Genomic DNA, 24468 nt, shown 5'->3' on the forward strand with positions numbered 1-24468 from the left:
GGACTCTAGAAATTGTGTTCTTCCTGAATAATTAGGAATGTCTCCTCAACACAGAAAGTATGCCAAGTTCTAAATAGGTTTCCTCTTCTTGCTCTGTGGCCTGGAAATTCTCTCAAATCAATAAACTTAGTCAATCATAGAGCTTGCCTCACTTGTTTCCTTTCTCTCAAGGATTGTCCTCTAATGTGTCATGTCAAATATCTTAAGAACCATCTTTTTATTTCATTTTGTCCAGTTATTTATTTTTCTTATGTGAAATGTGTTCAGTCTTCGTTACACATTTGCTGTATGTATTGGCCAGAAACAATCTCTCTAAAATATTTTAAGTACTGACGCAATTCCCACATTGCCTTTTCCATTTAGGAAGTCAAAGCAATTCAGATATAAGGAACCACTGAAAATTCACAGCTTTTTAAAATAGCTAACCAAAAGCAATTATTATATACATGAAGGAATCACTGTTATCATTAAATATTTAAATTTGCAAGGATCAGGGTTCCTAATACATTCTCATTTAAATTGCTTATTGGCTGGTATAGATTATGGATATTCTTAGTATATACCAGAGAGTTAGTATAAGTTTAATTAGCTGTTAACTCCCATTATAAATCAACACAAGGCTCAGGACCTATTATGCATGTATGTATGGATCAAACACAACATCAATAATATCGTGATGATAGGGCATGATGAATCAGAATAGCCAGTTAACATGAGTTTTATAAATTATATTCTGAACAAAGAAGGCTGATATCTTTGTACAGTGGTTAGTGAACAATAGTTCAGACTTGTAGGTTAGTTATTTCAAGGTGAAAAAATACAGTGGCATTTGAGCTTTATCTTACATATGTCTTTTAAATATGAAAGGTTATTTATACCACTTCAGGTACACTGTTTATAACAGGCCCATTTACCAAGTTGACCCTAAAAATCTGTCAAATTTCTGTGAGAGCCAGAACAAAATGACGCTCTCCTGCTAGTCCAGGCTGCAGTGTTCTGCCACTTGGACCTTTCAAAGTCCAATAGCTTTTCTATACATGTAAAAAGGATACATTTCCATTTGTAATTTTATTTTGAAAAAGAAATTATGTAATCAAATAATTAAAGGCATATTTTTTAAATGGATCAATGAAAAATTCAATAGTAACACCAGAAAAAACAATAGCCCACAAAAAGCAAAGGTGGAAGTTCAACTAGGAAAATTCAAAAATAGAGGAACAGTGGATTTTTCTGAATGCACATTCAAATCTAAGTCATGCTTTAAATCCAAACTCCATCTGTTTCTTAGTTTTCTGGAACAAACTCCTACTCATTCAGACCCACCCATCCTCCACAGACAATTCCCTTTCCCCAGACATTCTTACCTCCCACATTTAGAACAGCATCACATATCAGTTGGAATTTGCAGTGCTTTCATTGTGCACATCACTAAAACATTTGCCTCTTAGGCAAAAGAAGAATCACTTTTCTTTTTGCCAAATTATGTACTTCTGTTTCTCATCCCAAAATGCATGAAATCCAGGATAGGAAACGACAACACTTACATCATCTCTCGGTGACATATCCAAAATGTGTGGACTCTAAGGGAAGAATAATACAAAAAACACTTACAAACCTGCATGTTCTGCACATGTATCTCAAAACTTAAAGTAAAATAAATAAAAAATAAAATAAAATATTTCTCACAATAAAATGCCGAATTAAGAGACTAATTTTGGATATATATGTTACTATTAAATGATAGCCCAAAGGACCCAAATTATTTAATGAATGTCTGGACAATACTTTCACACTTCTGTTTTTTTTTCTTTTAATAAATAAGATTACTATTATAAGGATCAGAATACTACAAAACTTTCAGAAATCATATAAATATTATCCCCAACTTAGAGATGGAAAGTCCCAAAATAAGGAGATTAAAAGAATACTATATCAAGTGTCCAAACTTTTAAAAAGCATGGTAGTGTAACTAGGTATAAATTGAAAAAAAATACAGCAATCTTACTTAGATCTTTATAAAATTGAATGTTACATTTTTTTCACTGATTTGCCTTAAAAATTTATTCTGAAAGTAAATAAAAAAGAATATTCCACACACCGTCATTATCTTTTGGTTTCTGAAACAGAAATTTCCAAGCAGTAATTTTTATGATGAAGACTACATTTAGATGAAAGTTTTTTCTCAATTTAATAATGTCCATACATTGCATCATTGGAGATAGCAAAATAACAGAAATTTGGCTCAAGATAAAAACATAAACATATAAAGCACTTTCTATAACATATATTAAAATAATTTTCAATAAGCCATTTATATGGAATCAGGTCCTCTTGTCTTAAATGACAGTAGAAAATAAGTTTGTGGGCTCACAGAAAGTTCTGAACTTTAGTCCTAAAGTTTAGAGTTCTAAAATAAGTGCAAATGAAGATAGGCAGCTGGCAAAAGCTTATGTGCAAACAGTGACTTAAATTTAATATAGTCAGTTTTAGTTATAATACTCAAGTGTTATAATTTTACAGTTCGACAACTCTCAGTAGGACAGATTTCATAGAACAGTAAAATAGCAGATAGAACAAGAATAGGTTTCACTGCCATACAATGCTGTCTCATTCAGTTGTAAACTGCTATGAATTGCATAATTAATAAATAAATTCCAAAAATCAAGTCTTAAACTTGTTGATAAAGACAGCAGCAGTTTCTCTTTAGTTTGGGTCTATTTTACATTAAATATTTCAAACATGGTGAAAAGTGTAAAGGAAAATATTGTAAACTTCATTTTATGAATCAACCCATGTTTAGGACACCTTTACATTTTGTTTATTTGTTTTGGGCTTAATAATCTTTTAATTGTCTATTCCTCCCTAATTTTACTTCCCTCTATCTCTCCTTTGAGGTATTCAGTAATCTGAATTTGGCGGTTCTCATTCTGAAGAGTCCATTTTGCACTTTTACTATGTATCTACGTGACTATAAACAATATTGAGCTGCATACTGAATACTTTGAAACATATCTAAATCTTGTCATATTGTATATATTATTTTTATCTTGCTTTTTGGCATCACATATTATACCATTAAGATTTGCCCCAATTAATATACACATTGCTTATTCATTTATCAGAATCATTGTACACTAATGTGTTGCATTAGTGTATATTACACTTTGGTTATCCTTTCTGTTGTTGATGGATATCTAGAATATAATAATCTCACACTTTTTTACATTCACTAGTAAAACCAAACCAGTCCTTCAATGACTAATCATGCACATGTCTTGTTTTTTTTTTTGTACATATGCTAATGTCTTAGAGTCTGAGTTTTATATGTAAAATTAGAAAGCTAGACTGTATCAGGAAATATCTTCAACAGTTACAAGATACCAATAATCACCCTGAGTCACGATTTCCTATTGTTTCATATACATGCCAGATCTTTAAAAATTTTGTCCATCTAATGAGTATAATATGGTATTATATTGTTTTCATTTGCATTGTCTGTTTACCAGTAGTATGGGATATTTTACATTATGTTTATTGGTCTTATTTATTTCATTTGCTATGAGTTGTATCTTTGCATCATTTGTGCAACCTTTGTATTGGGTTTTCCTGATGCTTTCATCCTTCAGTGTGTGTGTGTGTATGTGTGTGTGTGTGTGTGTGTGTGTGTGTGTGTAACCAAATAGATTCTAGATATTTATCTCATCAGATATTAAAATGTTTTATTTCTTACTTTTTAATTTTTATGATGTCCTCATTTGTAAATGGTTCATTTTTTTATGAAATACATACTTTTCAAGTGAGAACTTTCAGTGATTACATCTCCTTACTTACATGTTAGCCATTTTCAATATTTTGAAACATTTTAATTTCCAATTATTCATCAATATATGATAGATCTGTTAATATTAATCCTCCTATCTTTCTGAAAACTTGTATTATTTGTCCAAATCTCCCCAAACATTCCCTATCTCAGCCCTTGGTAACCACCATTCTACTCTCTACTTCTTTATATATATATATATACACACACACACATTTTATTGCACTTTAGGTTTGGGGGTAGATGCTCAGAACATGCAGGACTGTTGCATAGCATACATGGCCATGTGGCTTGCTACCTCCATCCCTGTCACCTATATCTGGCATTTCTCCCCATGTTATCCCTCCCCAAATCCCTACCCCTCACCATTGTCCCTCCCCTAGCCTGTCTTCCCCTCCTAAACTCCATCTCTCTCTCTATTCCCTTCCACTCAGTGTGGAAGCTGCTTTCCTTTCCTGGATTCCATCCTTCTGGATTCTTTCACTCAGTGTGAGAGTTAGCAGTTTCTTTCTCCTTCTCCTGTTTCTCTCTAAATAAATCACTTTTTTCAAACACTGAGTCTGGCATTTACTGTGCACTGCCCTGTGGTCCCCTCTCTCATTCTCGAAAGGGCAGGAGACCAAGAACATGGAGAAACATCCTCTCAGTGGAGCTGAAGGCACCCTGAACCCCTAAACCCCAATATTATATTTTGGTGAGCCAGCCAGGAGAGGGGGCCACAAGAAGAGTGGTACAGTCAGAAGAGGGCTACAGCAAGGAAAGGGTACAGAAGAGAGGTACAGCCAGAGAAGACTTCAAAATCATGAGTAAAACCAGCCCCATTCTGTCCTGTCTCTTTAAAAACACCTGAAGTGGCCACAGCCAAGCAGGGCTGTGGGGAACCAGAGCCGCAGCTTGACCCAGCCCATCTTAAGTGGTGCAGGCCAGACAGAATTAAAAGCACAGTTTTTTACCTCCAAGCTCGCTTGCTGTTTTCCTTCTTCTTCTCTATCCTTTGGATACTATCTCTGGGACCAAAACCTTTGGAAGCCTGTGGGGTAGAAGGGTGAGCACCCCCTCTTTCCACTCCTTGCCAGCCAGGAACAGCCCAGCTCCAGGGGTGGAACCCAGCACACACAGAGGTCGGCCAGAGAAAAACAGAGGGGAGGGGTGAGGTACAGCCCGAGCCTGCAAGGGATTGGGAAGCCCAGCAGCCTGACTTGTGGTTCTGACAGGCCTCTCCAGCGTTCTCCAGTCCCAGGCAGCAGGGTAAAAAGGCTCCCCAGAATGATCACCTGCCAGCCACGGGTCCCTATGGGGAACGGTTAGGGGAGTGGCCCAAGTGCACACCTGGTTCTGGCAGGGTACACATGGTGAATGAAAGCTGAGGGGACGGGGCAACATTTGGCCAGCCCAGCAACACCTGCAATCGCTGCTTTTAAACTGACTTGGCAAGCGGCTTTTTTCCTCTACTGGTACACCTGAGGAAAAGTAAGAGGCTGCTGGCCATCAGCTCTGCCCGGCTTTTAGGCAGGCCACAATGCCTCAGGGTGTAGCATTCTCATTCAAAATATGGCTTAAGAAAGCTTTCTGCCTATCCTTAATGGAAGTGACTTGTTTGCACAGCTGGTTAAGATGTAAGGCCTACAACTGCCAGGTTGCTGGTGCAAGTTCCCAGTGGAGTCAGTCTTGAATAGGTGAAAACTTTTGGGGGAAATTCAGAAGCTGAAGGCTATGGAACTTGGTGTTTGGTGTATCATTTGCTTGCTTAGGATTGGCTCTCTCTAAGGCAGAACTTTTCCATCTAGAAGATCATAAATGAACTGATTCCAGGCCCCTAAATAGTCAATGGCAGGTCTCACAACCTTAAGAGCATTTTCCTACAATGGAAGATGGCTTAGGGGAGAGGAGGCCCGGGTCCTGAGGGTATTGTTCTGGCCTAAGTCATGCCCTGCCGGCTTTCTTTGAACTGTGTGCTCTAATGACCCCTCCCTAGAAGTTTGCCCTTCTGTGGCAGTTTTTAAAAATATCTATTTTATTGCATTTAAGGTTTTGGGGTACATGTGAAGAACATGCAAGATTGTTGCATAGGCACATACATGGCAATGTGGTTTGCTATCTTCCTCCCTATCACCTATATCTGGCATTTCTCCCCATGTTATCCCTCCCCAACTCCCCACCCCCTGCTGTCCCTCCCATAGTTGTTCTTGTTTGTTTGTTTGTGTTTTTTGTATTTTGAGACAGAGTTTTGCTCTTGTTATCCAGGCTGGAGTGCAATCACATGATCTCGGCTCACCACAACCTCTGCCTTCTGGGTTCAGGCAATTCTCCTGCCTCAGCCTCATGAGTAGCTGGGATTACAGGCATGTGCCACCATGTCCAGCTAATTTTTTGTATTTCTAGTAGAGACCAGGTTTCACCATGTTGACCAGGATGGTCTCGATCACTTGACCTCGTGATCCACCCACCTCGGCCTCCCAAAGTGTTGGTATTACAGACTTGAGCAACCACGCCCGGCCCCCTTCCATAATTTTTATGGTGTTAGGTCTTATGTTTAAATCTTTAATCCATCTGGAGTTAATTTTTGTGTAAGGTGTCAGGAAGGGGTCCACTTTCTGCTTTCTGCACATGGCTAGCCACTTTTCCCAACACCATTTATTAAACAGAGAATACTTTCCTCATTGCTTGTTTTTATCAGGTTTGTCAAACATCATATGGCTGCAGATGTGTGCCAATGCCTCTGAGTCCTCTGTTCTGTTCCATTGGTCTATATCTCTGTTTTGGTACCAGTACTATGCTGTTTTGATTACTATAGCCTGATAGTATAGTTTGAAGTCCAGTAGTGTGATGCTTCCAGCTTTGTTCTTTTTGCTTAGTATTGACCTCGCTATGTGTGCTCTCTTTTGGTTCCATATGAAGTCTAAGGTGGTTTTTTCCAGTTCTGTGAAGAAGGTCATTGGTAGCTTTATGGGGATAGTGCTGAATCTGTAAATTACTTTGGGCAGTATGGCCATTTTCATGATATTGATTCTTCCTAACCATGAACATGGAATGTTTCTCCATCCGTTTGTGTCTTTTCTTATTTCATTGAGCAGTGGTTTGTAGTTCTCCTTGAAAAGGTCCTTTACATTCTTTGTTAGTTGTATTCCTAGGTATTTTATTCTATTAGTAGCAATTGTAAATGGCAGTTTGTTCGTGATTTGGCTCTCTTTAAGTCTGTTATTGGTGTATAGGAATGTTTGTAATTTTTTCACATTGATTTTGTATCCTGAGACTTTGCTGAAGTTGCTTATCAGTTTCAGGAGATTTTGGGCTGATGGGATCATCTAAATATACAATTATGATGTCTCCAAATAGAGACAATTTGATTGCCTCCTTTCCTAATTGAAAACACTTTATTTCTTTTTCTTGCCTGATTGCTCTGGCTAGAACTTCCAATACTATATTGAATAGGAGTGGTGAGAGAGGGCATCCTTGTCTAGTGCCAGATTTCTGAGGGATTGCTTCTAGTTTCTACCCATTCAGTACAATATTGGCTGTGGGTTTGTTGTAAATAGCTTTTATTATTTTGAGATACGTTCTGTCAATACCTAGTTTACTGAGAGTTTTTAGCATAAAGGGCTGTTGAATTTTTTAAAAGGCTTTCTCTGCATCTATTGAGATAATCATGTGGTTTTTGTCTTTGGTTCTCTTTATGTGGTAAATTACATTTATAGACTTGTGTATGTTGAACCGGCCTTGCATCCCTGGGATGAAGCCTACTTGATCATGATGGTAAGCATTTTGATGTGCTGTTGTAATTGGTTTGCCAGTATTTTATTGAAGATTTTTGCATCTATGTTCATCCTGAATATAGGCCGGAAGTTTTCTTTTCTTGTTGAGTCTCTGCTGAGTTTTGGTATCAGAATGATGTTGGTCTCATAAAATGATTTGGGAAGGATTTCCTCTTTTTGGATTGTTTGGAATAGTTTCAGAAGGAGTGGTACCAGCTCCTCTTTGTATGTCTGGTAGAATTCAGCTGTGAACCCATCTGGACCCGAGCATTCTTTTGTGGGTAGCTATTAATTGCTACGTCGACTTCAGCATGGGTGATTGCTCTATTCAGGGTTTTGATTTTTCCTGGTTTAGGCTTGGGAGGATGCAAGTGTCCAGGAATTTATCCATTTATTCCAGGTTTACTGCTTTATGTGCATAGACTTGTTTATAGTAATCTCTGATGGTGGTTTGCATTTCTGTGGAATCTGTGGTCATATCTCCTTTATTGTTTTTTATTGCATCTATTTTATTCTTGTCTCTTTTCTTTTTTATTAATCTGGCTAGTGGTCTGTCTATTTTGTTGATCTTTTCAAAAAACCAGCTCCTAGATTTATTGATTTTTTGAAGAGTTTTTTTATGTCTCTATCTCCTTCAGTTCTGCTCTGATCTTAGTTATTTCTTGTCTTCTGCTAGCTTTTGAGTTTCCTTGATCTTGCTCCTCTAGCTCTTTTAATTTTGATGATAGGGTGTCGATTATAGATTGTTCCTTTCTTCTCATGTGGACATTTACTGCTATATAATTTCCTCTACACATTGCTTTAAATGTGTCCCAGAGATTCTGGTATGTTGCATTTCTGTTCTCCTTGGTTTCAAAGAACTTCTTTATTTCTGCCTTCATTTCATTGTTTATCCAGTCAACATTCAAGAGCCAGTTGTTCAGTTTCCATGAGCCTGTGTGGTTCTGAGTTAGTTTCTGAATTCTGAGTTCTAACTTGATTGCACTGTAGTCTGAAAGACTGTTTGTTATGATTTCCATTCTTTTCCATTTGCTGAGGAGTGACTTACTTTCAATTATGTAATCAATTTTAGAGTATGTTTGATGTAGTTCTGATAAGAATGTATATTCTGTGGATTTAAGGTGGAGCGTTCTGTAAATGTCTATTAGGTTTGCTTGGTCCAGGTCTGAGTTAAAGTCCTGGATATCCTTGTTAATTTTCTGTCTCATTGTTCTGTCTAATATTGACAGTGGAGTGTTAAAGTCTCCCACTATTATTCTGTGGGAGTCTACGTCTCCTTGTAAGACATTAAGAACTTACTTTATGTATCTGAGTGCTCCTGTATTGGGTGTGTATATATTTAGGATCATTAGCTCTTCTTGTTGCATTGATCCTTTTACCATTATGTAATGTTCTTTGTCTCTTTTGATTTTTATTGATTTTAAGTCTATTTTATCAGAGACTAGGATTGCAACTCCTGCTTTTTTTTTGCTCTCCATTTGCTTGGTAGATCTTCCTCCATCCCTTTATTTTGAGTCTATGTGTTTTCTTGCATGTGAGATGGGTTTCCTGGATACAGCACACCAATAAGTCTTAACTTTTTATCCAATTTGCCAGTCTATGTCTTTTGATTGGGGCATTTAGTCTATTTTCATTTAAGGTTAATATTGTTATGTGTGAATTTGATCCTGCCATTTTGATGCTAGCTGGATGTTTTGCCCATTATCTGACACATTTTCATCATTGCATCATTGGTCTTTACCATTTGGTACATTTTTGGAGTAGCTGGTCCTTTCCTTGTTTACTGCTTCTTTCAGGAGCTCTTGTAAGGCAGAGCTGATGGTGATGAAATCTCTCAGCAACTACTTGTCCATAAAGGATTTTATTAATCCTTTGCTTATGAAACTTTGATTGGATATAAAATCCTAGGTTGAGTGTTCTTTTCTTTAAGGATATTGGATATTGGCCCCCAATATCTTCCGGCTTGTAGCATTTCTGCTGAGAGTTCCACTGTGAGTCTAATGGACTTCCCTTTGTGGGTAACCTGACCTTTCTCTCTGGCTGCCCTTAGCATTTTCTCCTTCACTTCAACATCAGTGAATCTGACAATTATGTGCCTTTGGGCTGCTCTTCTTTAGGAATATCTTTGTGGTGTTCTCTGTATTTCCTGGACTTGAATATTGGCCTGCCTTGCTAGGTTGGGGAAGTTTTTCTGGATAATATCCCAATGAGTGTTTTCCAGGTTGCATTCATTCTCTCCATCATATTCAGGTATACCTATCAAATGTATATCAGGTCTTTTCACATAATCCCATATTTCTTGGAGGCTTTGTTCATTTATTTTTACTCTTTTTTCTCTAATCTTGCCTTCTGATTTTATTTCATTGAGTTGATCTTCAACCTCTGATACCCTTTCTTCTGCTTGGTCAATTCAGCTATTGAAACGTGTGTATGCTTTGTGACGTTCTCATGTTGTGTTTTTCAGCTCCATCAATTTATTTATTTTCCTCTCTAAACTGTTTATTCTGATTAGCATTTCATCAAATCTTTTTTCAAGGTACTTAGTTTCTTTGCATTGGGTTAGAACATCTTCTTTTAGCTAAGAGAAGTTTCTTATTACCCACCTTCTGAAACCTGTTTCTGTTGATTCATCAGAATCATTCTCCATCCAGCCTTCTTGCCTTGCTGGTGAGGAGTTTTGATCCGTTGAAGAAGGACAATTGTTCTGGTTTTAGGTGTTTTAATTCTCTTTGCGCTGGTTTCTTCCCATTTGTGTGGATTTATTTACCTGTGGTCTTTGTAGTTGGTGACTTTCAGAAGGGGGCTCTGAATTGATGTCGTGTTTGTTGATGATGAAGTTATTTCTTTCTGTTTTATAGTTTTCCTTCTAACAGTCAGGCCCCTCTGCTGTAGGTCCACTCCAGACTGCTGGAGGTCCATTCCAGATCCCTGCTTGCCTGGGACTCACCTGCAGCAGCTGCAGAACAGTAAGGGTTGCTGCCAGTTTCTTCTTCTGCTATCTTTGTCCCAGAAATATACCTGCCAGATGTCAGTTTGAGCTCTCTTATGAGGTGATTCTTTTGATAAACAGGGGTCCAGGAGCTGCTTGAAGAGGCAGTCTGTCCATTATAGGAGCTCACATGTTGAGCTGTGAGCTACATTGTTCCATTCAGAGCTGCTGGGCAGGTACATTTCAGTCTGCTGCAGCAGAACTCATAACAGCCTTTTTATCCCATGTGCTCTGTCCTGGGAAGGCAGAGCTTCATTTGTAAGTTTCTGTCATGCTACTGCCTTTTTTCAGGGATGACCTGCCCAGTGAGGAGGCAGCCTAGTCACAGTCTGCCAGTACTATTGTGTACTCCGCCCAGCTGCCATATGAACTTCCCTGCAGTCCTGTTTATAGGCTTATAGTTAGAACTGCCTTGGCAATGGCGGCCTGCCTCTGTAATGGCAGACTCTGTCTATAATGGCAGACTGCCTTGGCAATGGTGGACTGCCTCAGCAATGGTGGGCTGCCTCCATAATGGCAGACTACCTTGGTAGTGGTGGACTACCTCATTAATAACAGACCAACTCAGCAATGACAGAGTACCTTGGTAGTGGTGGACTGCCTCAGTAATGGTGGATGCCACTTTCCCATAGAGCTGGACCATCCCAGGTTTACCTGTGCTTGCTGTGAAACTCTTAAGCCAGAGTGTTTCAGATTGCTGGTCTTTGTGAGGGTGGCACTGGCCATGTCTGATCACTTGGCTCCCTGCCACAGACCCCTTCTTTTCCATTGAAAGGGTGACTCTGTTTCCCAGGCCTTCGAGTCACCAGTTGAAGCAGTGCCCGGATTGTGCTGGCAGCTCGTGGCACTTTTTCACCTGGGAAGCTCCTGGCTTGGCTCCCTGTTTCAGTCCCCTTTTTTTCAGTTGAACGGGTGACTCTGTCTCCAAAGCATTCCAGTTGCCAGTTGAAAAGGCACCCAAATTTGTGTGAGATTTTGTGCAGAGACCCACTGTGCCAGCTGCAACAGCCACGCTGGGGGCTCGTGTCACTTTTTTGCCTAGGAATCTCCTGGCCTGTCTCCCTGTTTCAGTCCCCTTTTTTTCAGTTGAACGGGCAACTCTGTCTCCCAAGTGTTCCAATTGCCAGTTGAATAGGCACCCGAATTTGTGTGAGATTTTGTGCTGAGACCCACTGCACTGGCTGAAACAGCTGTGCTGAGGTTCTTTTCCATCCAGGAATCTCCTGTCCTGGCTCCCCATTTCAGCCCCCTTTTTATAAGTTGAATGGGCAACTGTCTCCCAGGCATTCCAGTTGCCTGTTGAAAAGGCACCCAGATTTGTGTGGAGACCTGCTGCACTGGCTGAAACAGCCACACTGGTGACTCGTGGTGCTTTTTCACCTGGGAATCTCCTGGCCTGGCTCCCTATTTCAGTCCCCTTTTTATCAGTTGCACTGGTGACTCTGTCTCCCAGGCACTCCAGTCACCAGCTGAAACAGCGTCCAGACCTGTGTGAGTTTTATTTTGTGTGGAGACCTGCCACACTAGCTGAAACAACTGTGTTGGAGACCTGTGGCACTCCTCTGCCCAGGAATCTCCTGGTCTGTGAGCAATAAAAATCCATCTGGAAATGTGGCAACCACTCACCCTTCATTCTCTCACTGGGAGCTGCAATCCAAAGCTGCTACTACTCGACAACCCTGGGGCAGTTTTAAAAATTGGCCTGTGTAATTTGGACTTTTGATGGGACATATTGGTACCCATCTCCAGAGCCTCACTGGCTTTGTCAGGGTTCGTTAGTATGATTACTACCCAACCCAACAGCCCGCTCTTGTTCCATGCCTCTATGGTAGTCACTGGAAGTTATGCAGGCAGTATGAGTTGTCTTATGATGCTGTAGTTCATGACTGAAATCCAGTACATAGGAGGCCCTTTGATAAGATGGTTCATGTATCTTGGGCACACAAAATTTTGGAGTACTAACTAAAAGAGGTTTCATTTCAGTACCCGTTTTACCTAAAGGATGCCTTAGGTTGAAGTGGCTATAATTTCTTTAACTGGGAATGCTGGAATTCCTTGTGTTCAATTTCAGATGGGTGCCAATCTTCCCAAGCTCAAGTCTCCATTAAAGTGTACATTGGAAAATTGGGACCAATTTAGCACAGTCTTTAAGGAGGAGGTGGCTTATTTTTCTCTGCCAAACAGCATGGCCAAATTACCCTCTGCAGAGTGGAAAACCTAAACCCTAAAGTAAAGAGAAGAAAACACAACAGCTTTCCTTGAGTGATTGCAAGAGGCTTTAAAAAAGTATACCCCCCCCATCACTAGACTCCATAGAGGGTCAGTTACTACTAAATGATAAGTCTATTAGTCAGCAGCAGATATCAAAAGGAAGCTTCAGAAGCTGACTTTGGGACCAAAACAGAGTCTAGAATCATTATTGAATCAGGCAACCATGGTGTTTTATAATAGAGACCAGAAGGAACAGGCTGAAAGGAACAGGAGATATCAGAGAAAGGCTACTGCCTTAATCATGGCTTTTGGGCAAGCAGACCCCAGGGCTCAAATTAGGGAAAGGCTTGGGTTAGCCACCAGTCTGGCAGAACTTGCTACAAGTGTGGTCTTAAGGGACATTTTGTAAGAAATTGTCCCCAGAGGAATAGAACACCATCTCTTCCATGCCCACTGTGCCAAGGGAACCACTAGAAAGCACACTGTCTCAGGGGGTGAAGGTCCCCAGGGCCTGAGGTGTCTGGCCAGATGACCAAGTGGCAGGACTGAAGGTGCCTGGAACAAGTGCCAGCACAAACCATCACCCTCACAGAGCCCTGGGTAAAGCTGACCATAGAGGTCCAGGAAGTTATCTTCTCCTGAACACTGCATGGCTTCTCAGTATTTATCTCCTGTCCTGGAGACTTGGTGTTTGCTAATTCTCTCTGCTCAGACTCTCCCTCTCTAGACCCATCCTGGGAAGGACCATTTTCAGTCATTCTTTCCACTCCAATGGCAATTAAAGTAGTAGAAATAGACTTATAATTCATCACACTCAGCTCAAGCCTTGGATATCTCCTAAGGAAGGTCATAGACCCTCCACTCCACAGCCTAAAGTTCCAAAAGACAACCATTCATCCTGCAAGCCATTGGAAAATCTACATCTGTTTTTCCAAAAAGATCTTCAGGGAAGTCACAAATAATCCTGCCACTGGAACTCCGTATGTCCTTGGCTCATGGGCTCTATCATGGACCTCAGGATCAACCTGCACCCCTGAAAGTCTCCCATCTGGAGGAAACGTCAGCTGCAGGGCCCATTCTACACCCCATTTCAGCAGGAAGTAGTTGAAGAGAATCGACGTTCATAATTCCAACAGAAGTTGGGCTTTCCTGTTCAGAGGGAGGTAATGAGGGAAGGTGTTCTCTTTCTGGGTCCAGAAGGGGGCATAGTTTTAAGGGCAAGAACTTCCTAGCACCATGCCCCTCCTTTCTTCTCTCTCCATCTGGGAGACTTAATGGTTTATGTTCAAATTTCGTGGGTGTGGGAAGAAACTAAGAGTCAATATCTCCAGCGGAAGTTCTAAGGAACTCCTTTCATTGGCCTGGGGTCTTGGAGAAAATAGGGGTTCCTCCCAGGTTAAAATTCCCCCCTTCCTTCCTTCCTCCACACCCTTTCAGACTCCATGTTTGGGTCCCCTTCCAGGAACACTCCCTTCATGGAAGCAGTCTTTCTCTCTTCTGGATTTCCCCTCTGGAGTCCCCTTCCACTCTCTCACAGAAGCCTGTCTTTCCCTCCTAAACTCCATCTCTCTCTCTATTTCCTTCCCCTCAGTGTGGAAGCTGCTTTCTTATCCTGGATTCCATCTTTCTGGATTCTCTTACTCAATGTGAGAGCTGTTTCTTTCTCTCTCTCTCTCTAAATAAATCAATTTCTACAAATATTTTTGAGTCTGGCATTTACTGCACACTGCGCTGTGGGCTGCTCTCTCATTTTTGAGAGAGCAGGAAACCAAGAACCTGGAGAAATGTCCTCTCAGGGGAGCTGAGGGCACCCTGAACCCCAATATTACAATAGGTTGTATGTGTCTAAAAATTTGCCTATTTCTTCTAGGTTATCCAATTTTTTGGCATGTAGTTGCTCATAGTAGTCTCTTATGAACTTTGTATTTCTGTTCTGTCAGTTATTATGACTCCCCTTTTATTTCTGATTTATTTGATTCTTTTAAAAAGTAAGTTTAGCAAGATGTTTGTTAATTTTGTTTATATTTTAAAAAAACAGCTCTTTACTTTATTTTTTTCATTATGTTTCTGCTGGTGGAGGGGGCCTGGTGCCTGAGGCTTGGGGATCTTGCTTGGCACCATGATGTACCAAGTCACAGGCACTGGCCTAGAGCCCGGAACTGTAGAGACTTGGCTGGTGCTGGATTTTACTGGAGTGAGGTAAGTGTTGAGATTCAAGGCCAAGTCCTATACTCACTTTCCTAGCCTTCTCCCACATGAAAGGTATCTGTCTCCATGCTGTGCTGCCTGGGGTTGGAGAAGGGGTGACACAGATAGTGTGAAATTGTCTTTCCCCACCCTTTTCAGTGTGTATGTGTGTGTGTGCTCACGTGCACATTTATTTCTGTGCTATAAATAGTTGCTGTAATCTCTCACCTGGTTTCCTTAGATCTTTGAAAGTATGTTCTTGCATTTTCTTTATTCTTTCTGCAGAAATATCCACTTGAACAACAATCGTGCATGGATAGTTGTTCAGATGGATATTTCTACAGAAAGATAAGTTGTAAAAAGCCTCATTCTACCACATTACTAATGTTCAATCCCTTTTATTGATTTATTATTTTTACACAGAACTTTCATCTTTAGTAGATTAAACTTTAGTCTGTAAATATGATAAACTATATTGATTGATTTTTTAATGTTAAGCCAATATTGTATTTCTGGTACATATGCTATTTGAACATAATTTTTAGAAATATGTATCATTTTTTGTATTGCCCCTATTAAAATTTACCACAAACTTAATGGCTTAACACAACCTAAAGTTGTCTTTAGGTTACAAGTTCAATATCAGCTTCACTAGGCTAAATTTGAGGTGTTGGCATGACTGTGTTCCTTTCTGGAGGCTCAAAGGGTGAATTCATTTCCTCGTCCTTCACAGCTTAAAGAGGCCACTCAAATACCTTGGTTTATGACCTCTAATTTCCATCTTTAAAGCCAGCAACTTTGCATCTCTCTGACAATTCCCCTTTAGTCAGCTCTCTCTCTCTCTCTCTCTCTCTCTTGCTCTCTTCCACTCTTCATCTCTTTCTCTTTCCTGCCTCTTCCTTCCCCCTTTAAGCACCCTTCTGATTACAATGGACTCAATCAAATAATCTAAGACAATCTCCCACTTAAAAACTTTCAGGCTAATTATCTCTTTTGCTATGCAAGGTAACATAGTCATAAATCACATAGATTATTACATTGGCAACTTTGGAGATTCAATATTCTGCCCACTACAATGCCTTATTTATTTATGGGTTTTATTTTCTTACAATTTTTTAAATATTACTATGTTTATATTCATTAGAGATATTAGACAAATTTATTAATGGAATGGGTTTGTCAGATTTTGGTATTAGGACAATGATATCCTCCCAAAACACAGAGCATTCTCCTCTTTTCTATTTTCTAGAATAATTGTGTAGAATTGGTGCTTTAAATGTTTGGAAGAATTCAGAAGTGAAGCCACATGATTCTGGAGTATTTTTGGTTGAAAAAATTCAATTATGAATTCAATTTATTTAATAGATATGGTACTATTCATGTTATCTATTTCTTTTCTTTTTTTTAAATTGCATTTTAGGTTTTGAGGTACATGTGCAGAACATGCAAGATAGTTGCAAAGGTACACACGTGGCAGTATGCTTTGCTGTCTTCCTCCCCTTTACCCCCCCATGCTGTCCCTCCCCTATTCCCCCCAATAGACCCCAGTGTTTAGTGCTCCCCTCCCTGTGTCCATGTGTCCTCATTGTTCATCACTCACCTATGAGTGAGAATAGGTGGTATTTTATTTTCTGTTCTTGTGTCAGTTGGCTGAGACTGATGTTCTCTAGACTCATCCATGTCCCTACAAAGGACACAAACTCATCGTTTTTGATGGCTGCATAATATTCCATGATGTATATGTGCCACAATTTTCCAGTCCAGTCTATCATCAATGGATATTTGCTATTGTTTTTTTGTTTGTTTGTTTGTTTGTTTTTTGAGACGGAGTTTCGCTCTTGTTTACCCAGGCTGGAGTGCAATGGCGCAATCTCGGCTCACTGCAACCTCCGCCTCCTGGGTTCAGGCAATTCTCCTGCCTCAGCCTCCCGAGTAGCTGGGATTACAGGCATGCGCCACCATGCCCAGCTAATTTTTTGTAATTTTTAGTAGAGACGGGGTTTCACCATGTTGACCAGGATGGTCTCGATCTGTTGACCTTGTGATCCACCCGCCTCGGCCTCCCAAAGTGCTGGGATTACAGGCTTGAGCCACCGCGCCCGGCCTGGGTATTTGCTATTGTAAACAGTCCTGCAATGAACATTCATGTGCATGTGTCCTTATAGTAGAACGATTTATAGTCCTTTGAATATATACCCACTAATGGGATTGCTGAGTCAAATGCAATTTCTATTTCTAGGTCTTTGAGGAATCACAACACTGTCTTCCATCATCGTTGAACTAATATACACTCCCACCAGCAGTGTAAAAGTGTTCCCATTTCTCCACATCCTCTCCAGCATCGGTTGTCTCCAGATTTTTTAATGATCACCATTCTAACTGGCATAAGATGGTATCTCAATGTAGTTTTGATTTGCATTTCTCTGATGACCAATGATAATGAGCATTTTTTCATATGATTGTTGGCCTCATGTATTTCTTCTTTTGTAAAATGTCTGTTCATATCCTTTGCCCATTTTTGAATGGGCTTGTTTGTTTTTTTCTTGTAAATCTGTTTGAGTTCTTTGTAAATTCTGGATATCAGCCCTTTGTCAGATGGGTAAACTGAAAAAATGCTTTCCCATTCTGTTGGTTGCAAATTCACTCTAATGACTGTTTCTTTTGCCATGCAGAAGCTGTGGAGGTTGATTAGGTCCCATTTGTCTATTTTGGCTTTTGTTGCCAATGCTTTTGGTGTTTTGGTCATGAAGTCCTTGCCTACTCCTATGTCCTGAATGGTTTTGCCTAGATTTTCATCTAGGGTTTTTATGGTGCCAGGTCTTATGTTTAAGTCTTTAATCCATCTGGACTTAAATTTAGTGTAAGATGTCAGGAAGGGGTACAGTTTCTGCTTTCAGCACATGGCTAGCCAGTTTTCCCAACACCATTTATTAAACAGGAAGTTCTTTCTCCATTGCTTGTTTTTGTCAGGGTTATCAAAGATTGTATGGTTGTAGATAATGTTGTGTTGCCTCTGATGCCTCTGTTTTGTTCCATTGGTCTATATCTCTGTTTTGGTACCAGTACTATGCTGTTTTGATTACTGTAGCCTTGTAGTACAGTTTGAAGTCTGGTAGTGTGATGCCTCCTGCTGTGTTCTTTTTGCTTAGAATTGACTTGGTTATGCAGGCTCTCTTTTGGTTCCATATGAAGTTCAAGGTGGTTTTCTCCAGTTCTATGAAGAAAGTCAATGGTAGCTTGATGGGGATAGCATTGAGTCTGTAATTACTTTGGGCAGTATGGCCATGTTCACGATATTGATTCTTCCTAACCATGAACATGGAATGTTTCTCCATCTGTTTGTGTCCTCTCATATTTCGTTGAGCAGTTGTTTATAGTTTTACTTGAAGGGGTCCCTTACGTTCCTTGTTAGTTGTATTCCTAGGTATTTTATTCTCTTTGTAGCAACTGTGAATGGCAGTTCATTCTTGATTTGGCTCTCTTTAAGTCTGTTATTGATGTATAGGAATGCTTGTGATTTTTGTACATTAATTTTATATCCTGAGACATTGCTGAAGTTGCTTATCAGTTTCAGGAGTTTTTGGGATGAGACAATGGGGTCTTCTAGATATACTATCATGTCATCTGTAAAAATAGACAATTAGGCTTCCTCCTTTCCTATTTGAATACCCTTTATTTCTTTTTCTTGCCTGATTGCTCTGGCTAGAACTTACAGTACTATATTGAATAGGAGTGGTGAGAGAGGGCATCCTTGTCTAGTGCCACATTTCAAAGGGAATTCTTCCAGTTTTTGCCCATTCAGTATGATATTGGCTGTTGGTTTGTCATAAATAGCTTTTATTATTTTGAGATACATTCCATCAATACCGAGTTTATTGAGGATTTTTGCATAAAGGGCTGTTGAATTTTGTCAAATGCCTTCTCTGCGTCAATTAAGATAATCATGGGGTTTTTGGTTTTGGTTCTGTTTATGTGGTGAATTACGTTTATAGACTTGCATATGTTGAACCAGCCTTGCATCCCAGGATGAATCCTGTTTGATCATGGTGGATAAGCTTTTTGATGTGCTGTCACAATTGGCTTGCCAATATTTTATTGAAGATTTTTGCTTCTATGTTCATCATGGAGATTGGCCTGAAGTTTTCTTTTCTTGTTGAGTCTCTGCTGGGTTTTGATATCAGGATGATTTTGGTCTCATATAATGATTTGGAAAGGATTCCCTCTTTTTGAATTATTTGGAATAGTTTCAGAAGGAATGGTAACACTTTCTCTTTGTGTCTGGTAGAATTCGGCTGTGAACCCATCTTGTCCTGGGCGTTTTCTTTGAGTGGTAGGCTCTTAATTGCTGCCTCAACTTCAGACCTTGTTATTGGTCTATTCATAGTTTTGGCTTCCTCCTGGTTTAGGCTTGGGAGGACACAAGTGTCCAGGAATTTATATATTTCTTCCAGGTTTACTAGTATATGTGCATAGAGTTGTTTGTAATATTCTCTGATGATGGTTTGAATGTCTGTGGAATCTGTGGTGATTTCTCCTTTACCGTTGTTTATTGCATCTATTTGGTTGTTCTCTCTTTTCTTTTTTATCAGTCTGGCTAGTGGTCTATTTTGTTGATCTTTTTAAAAAACCAGCTCTTGGATTTATTGATTTTCTGAAGAGTTTTTTTTTTGTGTCTCTATCTCCTTTTGTTCTTCTCTGATCTTCGTTATTTCTTGTCTTCTGATAGGTTTTGGGTTTTTTTGATCTTGTGTCTCCAGCTTTTTCAATTTTGAAGTTAGTGTGTCAACTTTGGATCTCTCCACTCTTCTCATGTGGGCACTTATTGCTATATGTTTTCCTCTAGAGACTGCTTTAAATGTGTCCCAGAGATTCTGGTATGTTGTGTCTTCATTCTTGTTGGTTTTGAAGAACTTCTTTATTTCTGCCTTCATTTCATTGTTTATCCAGTCAACATTCAAGAGCCAGTTGTTCAATTTCCATGAAGCTGTGCAGTTCTGAGTTAGTTTCTGAATTCTGAGTTCTAACTTGATTGTACTGTGGTCTGAGAGACTGTTACGCTTTCCATGTTTCTGCATTTGCTGAGGAGTGATTCACATCCAATTATGTGATCAATTTTAGAGTAGGTGTGATGTGGTGCTGAGAAGAATGTATATTCTGTGGATTTGGGGTGGAGAGTTCTGTAAATGTCTATCAGGTTTGCTTGTTTTAGGTCTGAGTCCAAGTCCTGGGTATCCTTGTTAATTTTCTGTCTGGTTGATCTGTCTAATATTGACAGTGGAGTGTTAAAGTCTCCCACTATTATTGTGTGGGAGTCTAAGTCTCTTTGTAAGTAATTAAGAACTTGCCTTATATATCTGGGTGCTCCTGTATTGGGTCCATATGTATTTAGGATCATTATCTCTTCTTGTTGTATCGATCCTTTTACCATTATGTAATGTCCTTCTTTGTCTCTTTTGATCTTTGTTGCTTTAAAGTCTATTTTATGAGAGATGAGAATTGCAACTCCTGCCTTTTTTTTGCTCTCCGTTTGCTTGGTAAATCTTCCTCCATCTTTTTATTTTGAGCCTTTATGTATCGTTGCATGTGAGATGGGTTTCCTTGATACAGCACACCAATGGGTTTTGGCTTTTTATTCAATTTTCCAGTCTGTGTCTTTAGATTGGTGCATTTAGCCCATTTACATTTAGGGTTAATATGGTTATTTGTAAATTTGATACTGCCATTTTGATACTAGCTGACTGTTTTGCTTGTTAGTTGATGCAGATTCTTCATTTTCTTTATGCTCTTTAGCATTTGGTATGTTTTTGGAATGGCTGGTACTGGTTGTTCCTTTCTATGTGTAGTGCCTCTTTCAGGAGCTCTTGTAAAGCAGGCCTGGTGGTGACAAAATCTCTGAGTACTTTCTTGCTTGCAGAGGATTTTATTTTCCCTTCACTTATGAAGCTCAGTTTGGCTGGATATGAAATTCTGGGTTGAAAGTTCTTTTCTTTAAGAATGTTGAATATTGGCCCCCACTCTCTTCTGTCTTGTAGGGTTCCTGCTGAAAGATATGCTGTAAGTCTGATAGGCTTCCCTTTGTGGGTGACCCGACCTTTCTCACTGGCTATTGTTAGCATTTTCTGCTTCATTTCAACCCTGTTCAATCTGATGATTATGTGCCTTGGGGTTGCTCTTTTTGTGGAATATCCTTGTGGTGTTCTCTGTATTTCCTGGACTTGAATATTGGCCTGTCTTGCTAGGTTGGAGAAATTTTCCTGGATATTATCTTGAAGAGTATTTTCCAGCTTGGATTTATTCTCTTTGTCACATTCAGGTACACCTATCAAACGTAGATTAGGTCTCTTCACATAGTCCCCCATTTTTTGGACAGTTTGTTCAATCCTTTTTGCACTTTTTCTGTAATCTTGGCTTCTTGTTTTATTTCATTGAGTTGATCTTTGACCTCTCATATCCTTTCTTCTGCCTGGTCTATCTGGCTGTTGAAACTTGTGCATGCTTCGCGAAGTTCTCGTGTTGTGTTTTTCAGCTCTTTCAATTCACTCATATTCCTCTCTAGGTTGTCCATTCTTGTTATCATTTCCTCAAGTCTTTTTTCAAGGTTCATAGTATATTTGCATTAAATTAGGACGTGTTCTTTTAGCTCACGGAAGTTTCTCATTACCCACCTTCTGAAGTCTGATTCTGTCATTTCATCACACTCATTCTCCATCCAGCTTTGTTCCCTTGCTGTTGAGGAGTTGTGCTCCCTTGTAGGAGGTGAGGTGTTCTGGTTTCGGGTATTTTCCTCGTTTTTGTGCTGGTTTCTTCCGATCTTTGTGGATTTATACACCTGGCATCTGAGTAATTGCTGATTTTCCAATTGGGTCTCTGAGTGGACATCCAGTAAGTTGATGATGAAGTATTTCTTTTTCTTAGTTTTCCTTCTAACAGTCTGGCCCCTCTGCTGTAGGACTACTGAGGTCCACTCCAGGCCCTGCTTGCCTGGTGTACATCTGTAGCATCTGCAGAAACATGAGGGTTGCTACCCGTTTATTCTTTTGCTATCTTTGTCTCTGAATAATGCCTGCCATATGTCAGTCTGATCATTCCTTTGTGAGGTGACTCTTTGGATATGCAGGGGTCAGGGAGCTGCTTGAGGAGACTGTCTGTACTTTATACTTGAGGAGACAGTCTTTACTTTGTAGGAACTCAAGTGCTGAGCTGTGAGCTCCATTGTTCATTCAGGGCTGCTAGGCAGGTACATTTAAGTCTGCTGCAGCAGAATTCATAAAGCCCCTTTTTTTTCCTCAGGTGCTCTGTCCTGCAGAGTTAGGGCTTTATTTATGAGTATCTGTTGCACTGTCCTGCCCAGCAAGGAGGCAGTCTAATCACTGCCTGCCTGTAGTGGTTATGCTGAGCTGCTGTGGGCTCCGCCCTATTGCCATGGGCCCCACCCTGCTGCCGTGTGCTTTGCCCTGCTGTCATGGGCTCTGCCCTGCTGCTGTGGGGTCTGCCCTGCTGCCATGTGTAATTCCCTGTATTCCTGTTTATATCAGTGTGGTTAGAGCTGCCGTGGTGATGATGGCCTGCCTCTGTAGTGGCAGACTCTCTCTGTTATGGCGGGTTGCCTTGGCAATGGTGGGTTGCCTCAGCAACAGCAGGCTGCCTCAGCAATGACAGTGTACCTCTGTAGGGGTTTAGTGCCTTGGTAATAGCGGATGCCCCTCCCCCTCCAAGCTGCACCATCCTGGGTTCAGCTGTGCTTGCTGTGAAACTCTCAACCCTGAGTGTTTCCAATTGTTGTTTTGTTTGTTTTTGTGGGGGTAGGACCCGTGGAGCCTGATCACCAGGCTCTGTGCCTCAGAGCTTCCCTTTTTTTTTAAGTTGAACAGTTGACTCTCTCCCAGGTGTTCCTGTTGCCTTCTGAAAGGGTGCCGGGATCTGTGTGATTTCCCATGCAGTGACCCACTGTGCTGGCTGGAACCATGTTGCTGCCTGGGAATCTCCTGGCCTGGCTTTCTGTTCAAGTCCCGTTTAATCAGACGAATGTGCTAATCTTCCTTCCGGAATCTCCAATTGGTGGTTTAACAGGGCAACCAAACCAGTGAATTTTGTACGAGTGCCATGCACCGTGGCCCCAGCCCAAACAGCTGTGCCAGCCCAAACAGCTGCACTGGTGGCCCGTGAGGCTCCTACACCTGGGAATCCCCAGGTCTGTGGGCAACCAAGATCCATCTGGAAATGCGGTGTGCACTCTCCATCTGCGGTTTCACTGGGAGCTGTGATCCTGAGTTGGTCCTTCAGTGCCATCTTCTCCTAAAGTCTCATGTTACCTATTTCTTTTGTGTGGCATTTGGTAGTTTACTTCTTTCAAGGAATTTATTTTTTCTAAGTTGTAAGATTTATCAACTAGAAACTGTTTATAATATTCTCTTAGTATTCTTTCAGTACCATGAGGTCTCTTTTATTTTAGACAATGGTAAATTGCATGTGTCATCTTTTATTGTTCCAAGTATTCTGAGTATCGGTTTATTAATTTCATTTATTTACTTAGAGAATCAGATTTAGTTTTCATTAATTTTTCTCTTTTGTTCAGTATTTCTTTTTCAGTGATTTCTGTTGTTAAATTTTATTTTTTTTTCTGACTTTTGCTCACAGTATGATTAATTTACTCTTACTTTTCTTCTGTCTTACCCAAATATTTGGCTTTCTTGGAGAAAAGAAAGGGGCTTTCCTCCTTATTTTTAGCTCTACATTTTTATGTGGCATTATTTACTTCCTGCCTGACAAGTTTCTAAACATATTAGCATAAACCTGCTGATGATTAATTTTCTTTTGTTTTGTTGTCAGAAAACTATTTCACTTTCAATTCAGAATGATGTAATTTTAGGTTAACAGGCTTCTCAGCCAGTGAAGTGGTTTATACCTTTAATCTCAGCACTTTGGGAGGCTGAGGTGAGAGGATCATGAAGTCAAGAGATTGAGACCGTCCTGGCCAATGTGGTGAAACCCCATCACTACTAAAAATACAAAAATTAGCTGGACATAGTGGCACCTGCCTGTAGTCCCAGCTACTCGAGAGACTGAGGCAGAAGAATTACTTGAACCCAGGAGGCAGAGGTTGCAGTGAGCCGATATCCTGCCACTGCACTCTAGCCAGGTGACAGAGCAAGGCTCTAAAAAATAAAAAAGCAAAAACAACAAAACAGGTATTTCCTTCCCTTTCAGTACTTCAAATATAATGTTCCATAGTCTTCTGGCTTGATTTTTCCTGAACAACTAACGTGATACTTCTGAGGATTTTACCTAATATCCAAATATCCAAATGAATTATGAAAGGGAATGTTTGGTGTACAGTTTTACACAGGGATTTTCTCTCTTTTCTTCCTTCCTTCTTTTCTTTCTTTCTTTTTTTTCTTTCTTCTTTCTTTTCTCTCTTTCTCTTTCTCCTTCCTTCCTTCCTTCCTTCCTTCTTTTCTTTCTTTCTTTTTTTCTTTCTTCTTTCTTTTCTCTCTTTCTCTTTCTCCTTC

The 24468-nt window shown here is 40.0% G+C and overlaps 1 long non-coding RNA gene across 2 annotated transcripts in view; it reads right to left on the reverse strand.

Moving 5' to 3' along the window:
- The window catches only part of LOC108589297 (uncharacterized), a 456699-nt gene that overhangs the window by 277433 nt on the left and 154798 nt on the right, over positions 1-24468 (reverse strand). For both annotated transcript variants that reach the window (XR_013525681.1, XR_001908479.4), the window contains one exon: positions 1365-1580. This is a non-coding gene — a long non-coding RNA (uncharacterized LOC108589297). The remainder of the gene's footprint in view (positions 1-1364; positions 1581-24468) is intronic.

Source organism: Callithrix jacchus, chromosome 1 (genome assembly GCF_049354715.1).
Source record: "Callithrix jacchus isolate 240 chromosome 1, calJac240_pri, whole genome shotgun sequence".
Lineage (NCBI taxonomy): Eukaryota > Metazoa > Chordata > Mammalia > Primates > Cebidae > Callithrix > Callithrix jacchus.